A 13,005-nucleotide genomic window follows, 5' to 3' on the forward strand; every position below is an offset into this window, starting at 1 on the left:
GACATACACAGGCGCCAAGGATCCAAGTGCAACCGATTATGACTAGTAATAATCAGATACATACAGATTAGAGATGCAAGCACCAAATTCTCAGTGTTAGCAGCAAAAACAAAGAATCTTTCTGTAAGGAACAATATATTCTAAAATGAAATGATCTTTTTTAAAGGTTAAAAACTCATCCAATTTTATGTCTTACAGAGCTTATACTGAGTTCAATAATATATAGCTATATTAATTCAACCGTGAACCGTGAAACTTGCAGCCACTGTGAGAGATGTACTGTTGCTCTGGAGTGTGTTACTGAATATGTTAAAGCTGTAGTGAAAAGCTTCTAATCAGTAGTTATTAAAATTTTTTAAAAATATATAATGATTAAAAAAAATAATTCTTCAAAGCATAAAAATTTGCTCCTTAATAATTAGTAGATGTGAAAAACATTATTGAAATCTACAGAAAGTAAGCAACTGTGACTAGTAATAAACAGATATATAGAGATTAGAAATGCATGTGCAAACATCTTAATGTCGATTTCATTAAAAATGAAGCTTTCTGCATGAAACTATATTTTAATAATGAAATGGAGGCCTTTTTTAAAGGTTAAGACATCATTTAATTTGTCTTATAGGATTTATACTGAGTACAATATTGTATAACTGTAAACATAAAATTGTACAGCCAATTTTGTAAGAGATGCATCCTAGCTCAGAAAATTGTTATTGAATATGTCAATGCTGATGTAATGAAATGCTTCTTCTAAGTATGTGGTTATTAAATAAATAATTTTTTAAAAAGATTTAAAAGTGATTTTGGTCTTGGAATCAATATTCTATATTAACATTATGGGAGAATTTTAAGACTGACCGATGATATTAAATCTGTAGAACCATTCATCAGTCAGAACTTTTTCCATTCCAAATTGCAATATTCAAGCCAGATATAATGGCACATGTCTCTAATCCCACCCTTAGGAGGCAGAGTCAGGAGGATTATGAATTTGAAGCTAGCCTGGACTACAGAGAGCAATCTCAAAACAAAACAAAATTACAGCTTGCTTTCACAGGATGTCCCTGGACACACTCACTTTCCTGAAATCGGTAAAGAAATTGTGATTATCTGGCTGCGAATGATCCTCAGGTGTTTCTATTGTCCACAACAGCACTTCCACTTTGTGAAAACACTAGACCCTAACCCTCCTCCTTCAAACTGTCCTCCATTCAGCCCTCTCTTCCCAGTCTCAACCACTTCCTTTCTTTGGAGAATCAGCCCTGCGGAGACCTTGTTTCAGACTTACTTCTTTCAGACTCCTGAAACGTTTTTCTTTTCTTTTTTTGGTCTTTTTGAGACAGGGTCTTCCTGTAGCTCCACCTGTCCTGGATCTCACTGGATAGACCAAGCTGGCCTTGAACTCATAGAGCTCAACCTGCCTCTGCCTCCTGAGTGCTGGGATTAAAGGCACGCACCACCATGCATGGCCCTAAAATGTCTTTTCTTCCTTCTTCAAAATATCAACCCTAACATTTATATCAAGCAAGTAGAACGAATTCAACCATGTGTGCCGCAAGTACTCCAAAGACACAAGAGACCTTGGCTTGGAGCCTGTGGTTTGCATGTTCAATAATCTAATCAGGAGACAGCTAACCTACCAAAAGAAGCAAATCAAAGCAGAAGCCATTACAAGAACCTCCATGATCTTTACTATTGAGTGACTCTGGAGTTCCAAGCAACTAGACGTTAAAGCAGAGCAACATACCAATCGCCTTCAGCCAGGAATGCTACGCTGATCTGCAGAATAACATCCTTCTCAGTGCTGCCACCCAAAGTGGAAGCCCAAGCACAGCTATTAGAAATAAGAGGCCAGGGCTGGAGAGATGGTTCAGTGGTTAAGAATGCTGGCTGTTCCTGCAGAGGACTCGGGTTCTATTCCCAGCACCCACATGGTGACTAACAACCATCTATAACTCCCATTCTAGGGGATCCAACACCCTCTTCTGACCTCCACGGGCACTGAATGACTCGGGTGCACTTACATACATGCAAGCAATACACTTATACACACAAAAAACTAAATAAATAAAATATTTTTTAAAAGAAATAAAGGGATGGGCATGGAGCTCAGTGTTAGAGTGTTTTCCTAGGATGTGCAAGGTCCTGGGTTCAATCACAAAGAAAGAGAGAGAGGGAGAGGGAGAGGGAGAGGGAGAGGGAGAGAGAGAGAGAGATCATTGCTAGGAAGAAAGAAACTTAGTAGAGGCATTATGGAGACACTAGGGAGTTTCCTCAACTAAAAATTGGGGAGGGAGGGCTGGGGAGATGGCTCAGTAGATAAGAGCACTTGCTGTATAAGCATGAAGACCTGAGTTTGAATCTCAAGACTCACATAAAAAAGCCAGGCACAGCCACATGTCCTGTAGCCTTAGCACTGGAGGGCAGAGACAGGCAGATCCTGAGAATTCACCAATGTAAAAAATCTGGGCTTGGCCACACATGCCTGTAATTTCAGTGTTGGCAGGGGGCAGAGACAGGTAGATCTTGTGAATTCACTGGTCAACCAGTCCGGTCAAAATGATGAGGTCCAGGTTCAGTGAGAGACCCTGTCTCAAGGGTATAAGACAGAAAGAAGAAGAAGACACCCCACATCTTCCACTGGCCTCTAAATGCATTTGAACAGGTACATGAACCCAAGCACACATGTGTATACATACACATACCCCCCCCTCCACACACATAATTAAAAACAGATCTGTAATCCCAGCACTGGGCATGCAGAAACAAGAGGATCAGAAGTTCAAGGTTATCCTCAGTTATATAGCAATTTTGAGGCCAGCCTGTCTCAATTAAATCAATCAATCAATCAATCAGTCAATCAATCAGCCAATCAATCACTAAGTCAGGCGTGGTGGCACATGCCTTTAACCCAAGCTCTGGTGGAGCAGAGATAGGCAAATCTCTGTCAGATCAAGGCCAGTTTGGTCTCCATAGTAAGTTCCAGGTCAGCTGGGGCTACAGGGCAACCCTGTCTCGAAAGAAAGAAGGAAAGAAAGAAAGAAAGAAAGAAAGAAAGAAAGAAAGAAAGAAAGAAAGAAAGAAAGAAAGAAAGAAAGAAAGAAAGAAAGAAAGAAAGAAAGAAAGAAAGAAAGAAAGAAAGAAAGAAAGAAAGAAAGAAAGAAAGAAAGAAAGAAAGAAAGAAAGAAAGAAAGAAAGAAAAGAAAGAAGTGAAAGACTAGCAATCCCGCTCCTGGGACTCTATCCAAATGAGACAAAACCAGTATGTCAAAGAGATCTTTGCTCTCTTGTGGTCTTTTTTCTTTTTCTTTTATGTGTATGAGTATACTGCCGGCATGTAGGTAGGTGCACATGTGTTATGCAATGCCCACGGAGGTCAGAAGAGGGTGTTGGATCCCCTGGAACTGGAGTTATAGGACAGTTGTTAGCTGCCATGTGAGTGCTGGGAATCGAACCTGGATCCTCTGCAAGAGTAGACAGTGCTCCTAACCTCTGAGCCATCTCTCCAGTCCTTGTGTTTCTTACAACACTATTTACACTGGCCAAGATATGAAATCAACCCAAATGCCCAGTCAAGGGATGATTGGTTAAAAAAAAACCCAGTGGGTTTATAAATACACCATGGAATACCATTCAGCCATAAAAAGAACAAAATTTTATTCTTTTGCAAGAATACATGTGGATCTAGAAGCCTTTGATTCATTTTGAGTTAATCCTTATATACAGAGAGAAGAGGATCTGGTTTCCTTCTTCTACATATGAACCAACAAGGACATAAAAAATGCTCAATCTCACGAATCATTATAGAAAGGCAAATCAAAACCGTGATGAGGAGGATGGAGAGGGCTCAGCAGTTAAGAGCACTCATGGCTCCTTCAGAGGACCCAAGTTAGGTTCCCAGCATTCACATCTGGCTGCTCACAACTGACTGTAACTCAGCTCCAGGGAATCTGATGCCCTCTTCTGGCCTCCTCAGGCACCTGCATACCCATGGCATATGCATAAATATGTACACATATACACATAATTAAATAAATACACATAGATTAAAAATAATAAAAACAAAGGACTGGAGAGATAGGTGAGTGGTTCAGAGCACTGACTGCTCTTGCAGAGGACTGGGGTTTGATTCCCAACACCCACATGGTGGCTAACAACTGTCCGTAACTCCAGTTCCAGGGGATCCAACTCCTTCTTCTGACCTCTGTGGGCATTGCACAACATGGGTGCACTTAGGCACATGCAGGCAATACATTCATACACATAAAATAAAAGTAATAAAAAATAATTAAATAATTGAAATGTTCTTATAAGAAAAAGAATGTAGTGACTGGAGAGATGGCTCAGCAGTTAAGAATACTGGCTGCTCTTCCAGAAGACCTAGGTTCAGTTCCCAGGACCCTCATAGTGGCTAACAACCTTAATTCCAGTTCCTCTTCCGGCCTCCATAGGCATTGCATGACACAGGTGCATTACATGCATGCAGTCAAAACACTCATATGTATAAAATAAAAATAAATAAAATTTAAACCCACAATATTTCACCTCATCCCAGTTAGAATGCTATTATCAAAAAGACAAAAACAGCCAGACATGGTGGCACACGCTTTTAGTCCCAGCACTCGGAAGGCAAAGGCAGACGGATCTCTGTGAGTTCAAGGCCAGCCTGGTCTACATAGTGAGCTCCAGGCTGGTTGGGGCTACAGAGAGACCCTGTCTCAAAAGGACAAAAAAAAAAAAAGGACGAAAACAACAAAAGCTGATGAGGAAGTTGTTGACGTTAGTACAGTCATAAAAACAGTATGGAAATTCTTCAAAAGCTAAAACTAAGCCAGGCGTGGTGGCACACGCTTTAATCCCAGCACTTGAGAGGCAGAAGCAGGCAGATCTCTGTGAGTTCAAGGCCAGCCTGGTCTACATAGTGAGTTCCAGGACAGTTGGGGCTACAAGGAGACCCTGTCTCAAAAAAACAAAACAAAACAAAACAAAAAAAAACCCTAAAACTAGAACTGCTGTGAGATTCAGTCATTCCACTTCTAGCACAAGCTCAAAGGTGATGACATCATTACCCCAAAGATGCATGCACCCCCACATTTACTGAAGCACTACTCATTAAGACCTATAAGATCTATAATATGTAACCAACAAGATGCCCTTCAGGAGATGAATGGAATTTTTTTCAAAGTGGTATACATATACAATGGAATATTTTCCAGCCATCAAAAGAATGAATTTGAAACAACTTGGATGGAACTGAGAGTCATTATATTAAGCCAGACACAGAATATTAATACATGTCTGCATTCATATGTGGAAACTATTGAGTTAATCTTTATAAGAAGGAAACTGAATAATGATCACTAGAGACTGCCTAGAAGGGGAAGGAGGGCACAGACTAAGAGTAGGTTCAGCAATGGGCACGAAAATACAGTGAGGGTGGAGGAATCACACTGGTTCTTCATTAGCACATAGAACGGTTAAAACAGTTTTCAATGTTTAAAAATGACTGGAAGAGAATGAAATTTCCAACATATAAAATAACTATAATGGGCCAATTGTGGTGGCGTGCATCTTTAATCCCAGCACTCTGGAGGCAGAGACAGATGGATCTCTGTGAGTTTGAGGCCAGTCCAGTCTTCTCGTCTAAGTTCCAGGCCAGCCAAAGCTACACACACACACACACACACACACACACACACACACACAAGATAATGTTTAGGCTTGTGAGATGGCTCAGTGGAAAAAGGTATTTGCTGCCAAGTTTGACTTGAGTTTGATTCCCAGGCCCTACATGGTGGAAGAAGGGAACCAGCTCCCAGATATTCTTCTAACTTCAACATGTGTGTCATGGCTCACGACACCCACTGGCATATACACATACAAAAATATGAATGTAATAAAAAATTTAGAAAAATGACTAATGCTTGAGGAGATGGAAATGTTTATAACTGATTTGATTTTTTTTTTAATATTTTATTTATTATTTTTATTTTATGTGTCTGAGTATACTGCCTGCATGTGTCTAAGTGCACCCATGTCGTGCAATGCTCTTGGAAGTCAGAAGAAAGTGTTGGATCCCGTGGAACTGGAGTTACAGATGGTTGTTAGCTGCCATGTGGGTGCTGGGAATCAAACCTGGGTCCTTTGCAAGATCAGTCAGTGCTCTTAACTGCTGAGATGGCTCTCCAGCCCAGCCATCTCTCCAGCTCCTCTGATTTGATTATTATACATTATGAATGGACATATTGAATACATACATACATATTGAATTGACCTGATAGAGATGTATAAATATTATGTGGCATAAAATGCAACTAATTAATTTTCAGAAAGAAAATAAAACCAGGTAGCTCATTGGAATTATGTACACTTTATCTTCCTTTTAGGTGTATTAATTTAGTTGACTCATTAAACATACCATTGAAAGAAATGTGTCCAGGTACAAATCAATAATGTATAGAGGGGACACACAGAGAAAAGGAAAGAGAGAAATTAGCCAGGCATGGTGGCACATGCCTTTAATCCCAGCACTCAGGAGGCAGAGGCAGGCAGAGCTCTGTGAGTTTGAGGCCAGCCTAGACTATATAGGGAGTTCTAGGTCAGCCAGGGGTACATAGTGAGACCTTGTTGAAAGAAAGAAAAAAGTAAGGAAAGAGGAGGGAGGGAGGGAGGGAGGGAGCATAATTGAAGTAACAGTACTATATAGTGTCCAGCCCTGTTCCGCCAGCACAAACATATGTGTCATCGTTTGAAATATCACCAAAGCTAAAAGCCTAGTGTATTAATGTCTGACTCATGCATACCACATTAAAAAGTCCTCTCTCCAAGGCATGTCTGACAGTGAGTGCACATCAAACGTGCTTGTAAAGTGGCCTAGAAACTCTTAGTTTTTGCCTAACCCTGACCAGGACGGTCATAGAAAATAACAGCTTTAACTTCAAGACAAGGCGTGTTCATGCCTCTGCACTTCCAAGTTTATTCTAGTTTTCACGCCGTGGAGGAGTGTAGTTTCTGATCTAGCACAGACGGTTCACTTCATGCCCCTTCCAGGATTTCCTTTGCAATCATCCACCCAGAAAAGCTAAGGTACTCTGCGGCTAGAACGTAGGGACGTGCTGCCCCCTGCAGGACGTGCTGGCACCTGCAGTCCCGGGATCCATAGGGCACAGTCCCGCTGTCCTCCAGGCTCTGTCGAGTTTCTCTCCACTGTGCGGCGCTGCTGTTCCAAGTGTACGTCAAGCCCACTAAAGGAAGGGAAAACCAGGCATGGTGGAGGGAGCAGGGAGGTAGGAGAAGGGAGAGCTCAAGGAAGAACGCTAGCAGGCTTTCTGCACACGGGGCTTCCTTAGGCTCCCGCATCTGACCACTTCAAGGAGGAAATCTCCCGCCTACTCCTGGCAACTCGTTCTTGGCCTGTTTGTTCCAACAGTTCCCAAACCTGGGTCACCAACAAAGACACCAGGGGAAATGTTTAAAGATTCCCAGATTTCATTCATCCCAAGGAAGTTACAGGCCCGATCGTCTCTCTCTACTCTCTCTAAAATCTCTCCAGCTGTGTCCTCTATAAAGAAACACAGGGAGGAAGCTGTTCTAAGAGGAACTGGCCCTTGTGGGACTCTGAACACTGTGTCCTTTTCTCAGTTCAGTGACAACAAACACTAGACCCATGTGCCAGGGAGTTCTCTAGGGAACAGGAGCTCAGCTTATGGATGGGGCCCATCGGATCCTGGAGGAGCCTGTCTACTGAGGAGTCTGTTGAGCTTCCTGCAGCCCATTTAGTGCAAATGCCTGGGCCCCAGTGTGTCTCTGGTCCCAAGAGCCAGCCCCACTGACTCCATGTGTGCTGAACATTCCTGGGAGGGAGCTGGGACCTGGCTCTATTCAGCACCGTTCAGACCTGGGCTTCTGCTGTAACTCAGCAATTCACTTACTGTGGGACAACACATTTCCTAAGCCTGACTGCCAGAGGAGACCCCCCCACCACACCTCTGAAGCCTCCCCTGTGGTCCTGTGGTGTCCTGAGCACCCAGGCTGGCCCTGGTTTCAGTGAGTGCTGGCTGTTCCTAGCAATGGGGACAGCCTTCCTGCTCTTCTGCTGCTTGATCTCCTCAATATCCTCCACCCCCACCACCTCATCCCTCTAAGCATGTGCTTTCTGTGACCTAATGCCCTGCTTTGAGGACAGCTGCTTGGCCTCAACACCAACATCCTGTGAAGGAAAGAGAGCAAAGAAAGGGTCCAGCCTCCTGAGAATCAAGGCAGGTGGATAGTATCAGTTATCTATCCATCCTTCTCTCTCCAGGTCAGGATATCCTTGGTGCTCGCCCTCACAGGGGCTTTCAAACATTGGTGCTCAGCAGAGCATATGTTAAAGTGTTGTTTTCTGGGTGACTCTGCAAGTTTCTGACTAAGCACCAGGTGCAGAACCCAGAAGCCCTCAATTTAACACCCTATATCACACTTGAGAAACATGACCTTAAAATTTTCCTAGTCCCAGGGCACGCAGGCCAGCTTTCAGGGACGATGCACAGTGAAGGGGCAGAGGGAAGAGAAAGGGGGTGGAACATAGTAAATAGAGCTGGAAAGTGTGTGACCTTTGCAGGTTCTTCTGCTTGAAACCAAATTTAAATGCATTTTGAAACAATTTCCCGGACAAATAAAAATCATGTGGGAGCCCAGAGAGGGAAACAGACTTGCTCCACAGTGGTAGAGCAGAGCCAAGGCCTCCTGCTGAGGCCCACTGCTGTCTCAGCTGTGTCCCAGCCTCCAGAGGGAGGCCCAACATGCCCTTTCTGTGGCCCCAATCTAAACCCAGCACCCCACTGGGGAGAAGGAAAGATAACACCAGGAAATTCCAACCAGAGAAAGCATTCCTAAGTATTCCTCATAAATAAATTTTCTTGCAGCAAAGGAGCCTGGAGTTCCTTGTGGAGATCTTGGCCCTCTGTTCCTGAGCCAAGATCTCACAGACTGCACACAGCCCCCCTCAAGAGCTTTATGAGAGGTGTGGACTCTAGGCAAGTGCTTGTTTTCAAAGTATCCAGAAGCACTGTTTTGTACTTTCTGAGAGCACTGTCCACTTCGTAATCATGGTCAGTCACAAGAGCTATGAGAGTGCACTAGTCCTTAGTGATATTCCCAATGTACTGTTAAGTGGAAAAACAAGCTTGTGGTAAAATTGTAGACAGCCAAGTGATAGAAAAATACACCTATATTGAAAAGCTAAAGAAACATTTAGAAAGATCTATACATAAGTCTTAATGGTAAATACCCAAGCGAAGTGGGTATTTTTAAATAAATGTCATTTTTGCACAGTTCTTTTGCAAAAAAAAAAACAAACCACCAAACAATGACAATGATGATGGCACAGTTCTTTCATCCCTCCAAACCCCTCATAACACTGGAGAGCAGCTGCAGAGAAGGTGTGAATATTACCTCACAGTTGCAATCAGGAGCAATTAATGAAGAGAACCAAGAGCCCTAAGAGGGAACTGCCCACCACATCAGTTCCAGCTTCAGACCCAGATCTAGGCATCTTCTTGCCCGCCTTCTCCACCTTCACCTCTGGCCCACGACCCTTGTGCTCCCATGGCAGGGGAGCCTGCTTCTCAGCTGATTCAGGATGATGACTATGTCCTGTTAGCTGTTGTTTCTCCAGAGCTTCCATTATTGGGCACACAGTAGGCATTATTTCAGTGAAAACACTGTAGTATTCATAAAATCTAATGGAATCTTAGGGTACCTCCCACTTTCTTAAACTGCTAGTCAAAGTATAAAATGGTATAGTTGCTTTGGAAACCCTTGCCAGTTTCTTCAACTATTAAACATAGATCTAACCAATTCTATTTCTAAGTATATATCTAAAATAAATAAAATGGCACATCCATGATAGTGTATCTGCTAGAGTTTGGATCTCGAATGGACCCAAACCTTGGTCCCCATGTGGTCCTGTTAGGAGGTAATGAAACCTTTAAAAGATGAAGCCTGGCTGAGCAGTCATTAGGTCATTGGGTATGCCCTTGAGGGAGTTATGGGACCTTCAGCTCCCTTCTCACTCTTTTGCTTCCTGGCCATGAGATGAACAATGTTGCTTCCACAGGAAGCCTCACCATGAGCCTTAAAGTAGCAGTCCAACCAGTTAATCATGCATTGGAACTTGTGAGATAAGAGCTTAAGTAAACATTTTCTCTTTATAATTTGATTATCTAAGATTTGTGTTATAGTAACAGAAAACTAATACATGTCCATTTGCCTATACCACATTTTATGTTTCATTTGTAAAAGCTATGAACTGGAAATCCTCCAGTGACCATCAACAAGGGAATGTGCAATCAAAATGTGGTATATTTTCACAGTAGAATATTGCTCAGCAACAAAAATAAATGAATCACTGATAACTGTAAACATAGGGGAAATCTCAGGGATGTCATCCTGAATGAAATCCAGATAAAAATGTGCACACTGTATGATTCCCTCAATATATAATTGCAGAAATTTAAACCAAAGCTCAGGAACAAAACTCAGTAGTTGCTTGAGAAGCATTTAGGAGGTGGCGGGGTGGGGGATCGGGGGGTGGGGAGAAACTACAAAAAGAATATGGAAATATTAGACGTTGGTAGATTTGTTCATTATTTAAAATGTGGAGCTGTTCGTTCACAGGTATACACATATGTCAAAATTTACCAGATTGTACCTTTTAAAGATTTACAGCTTAATGGTACAGCATTTGCCTATTGTGTACAAGGTCCTGGGTTTGATCTCTAGCTACTCTACATACAGGAAAGAGGGAAGGAAGGATAGGAGGGAGAGAAGAGGAAGGGAGCAAAAAAAAGCAAGGAAAAGAAGGAAGGAAAGAAAGAAAGGAAGGAATAACTGACTTATAGTTCACTATATACCAACTATGCCTTTGTGAAGCTGTTAAGTTTTTTAAAATTAAAACTAGACTTCCTAGGCCTGGAGAGATGGCTCAGCAGTTAAGAGCACTGGCTGCTCTTGTGGAAGACCTGGGTTCAGTTCTCAGTATCCACATGATGGCTAACAACTGTGCAAAACTCCAGTACCAGGGCATCTGACACTGTCTTCTGGTCTCTGCAGGTGTTTCATAAAACAGGTGCACTTACATACATGCAGACAAAACACTCATACATATAAAATAAAAAGAAAGTAAAAAAAAATTTTTTTAAACCTAAAGCTAAAATTCCTAATTGATTAAATGAATGATCTATTGCTTAATGAATGTTAAATGTAACCTAATCATTTTAGATTATTGTATACTAGAATAAAACCATGAATGTCTTTTTTAATATTTTATTATTTTTATTTCATTTTATGTGAACGAGTATATTGTCTGCACGTGTGTAAGTGCATCCATATCATGCAATGCCTGAAGAGGTCAAAAGATGGTGTCAGATCCCGGGAACTGAAGTTATGAATGGTTGTTAGCTGCCATGTGGGTGCTGGGAATCAAACCCAGGTCCTCTGCAAGAGCAGTCCATGCTCTTACCCTCTGAGTCATCTCTCCAGCCCCTAAACCTGATTATCTTTTAAAGAGTGAATGCATATGAAACAATGATCATTTACTTTGTGTGCAATAGACTCTCCTGTGTTCTTGCATGAGACCATAGACAGGAATAGTGCTTGTCACCCAGTTCTCAGTTCTCTATCTTTAGATCACAATTATCTGTCAGAATGAAAGCAAGACAATGACTGGGGAGGGAGGAATAAAGTGATTCGTGGGAAACACACCAGTGAAACCCTTCGTGGAGACCCATCCAGGCTGGTGCTTGGGGAACCTGGGCAGGTAAACAATGAAGTCAGTTGTCAGAGAGGAAGCCATGTGCAGCCACAGATGAGGCATAAGTTCATTACTCTACCCTGGCAGCCAGCAGCGGTGGGGACATCTTTGTGCATCATGTGGTGCGCCCTTAAAAATATAGACACGAGGCACGTGCGCCGCCTGCTGGCCTGGCAGAGCCGTGCCCTAAAAAACAAAACAAAAAAAAAGACTGGAAGCATAGTTCTTTCAGAATTTAGAGTAAAACACTACCCCAGAGGGTCTCTGGAAGAATTGGCTTTGGGACAAACTCACAGACTCATTTGATTTCATCAGGACTTAAGTTGAATGGTCCCCACGTGTCTCCTTGGCTTGTTGAAGAAGCCACAAGTAAAGCACCTCCTTCCTTCCAGTTAGTGCATTAGCAAATCACTAATGACACACAGGTGCCGTTATGACGCTATTCTTTTTCCTACTTCTTCTTTTATCCTCCCTTTTTGGGTAAAAAGACATAATATTTATAATCTTAGGCTTTTTTTTTTTTCTCTTTTTGAGGCAGGGTCTCCCTGTAGCCCCAGCTGGCCTGGAACTCAAGACCAGGCTGGCCTGGAACTCACTGAGATCCTCCTGCCTCTGCCTCCTGAGTGCTGGGATTAAAGCTGTGTGCCTCCACGCCCAGCAATCTTAACCATATTTAAGAGTCATATATCCATATGGCTATGAACTAGATCTATCCTACTTATTTTGCCCCCACATCATCTCTTTCCCAGTTTCTTCCTTCCTCTTCTTTAAAAAAGTTATTTTATGGGGCTGGAGAGATGGCTCAGCCATTAAGAGCACTGGCTGCTCTTGCAGAGGATGAAGGTTCAATTGCCAGTTAACATGGCAGCTAACAACTGTCCTAACTTCAGTTACAGGATAATCCAATGCCTTCTTCTGACCTCCGTGGGCATTGCACAACACAGGGGCACTTACATACACACAGGCAGTACAGTCATACACATAAAATAAAAATAATTTAAATTTTTAAAAAATTATTTTATGTGTATGTGTGAGTACCTGCGTGTATGTATGGCACCATGTGAGTTCCTGGTGCCTGCAGAAGCCAGAAAGGAGTGTCAGATCCCCTGAGACTGGAGTTACAGGCAGTTGTGAGCTGCTATGTGGGTGCTGGGAACTGAACCTGAATATTCCACAACAGCAGCAAATGCACTTAAGCACTGAGCCAT

Source organism: Nannospalax galili, unplaced genomic scaffold, assembly GCF_000622305.1.
Source record: "Nannospalax galili isolate Female #2095 unplaced genomic scaffold, S.galili_v1.0 scaffold161, whole genome shotgun sequence".
Taxonomy (NCBI): Eukaryota; Metazoa; Chordata; class Mammalia; order Rodentia; family Spalacidae; genus Nannospalax; species Nannospalax galili.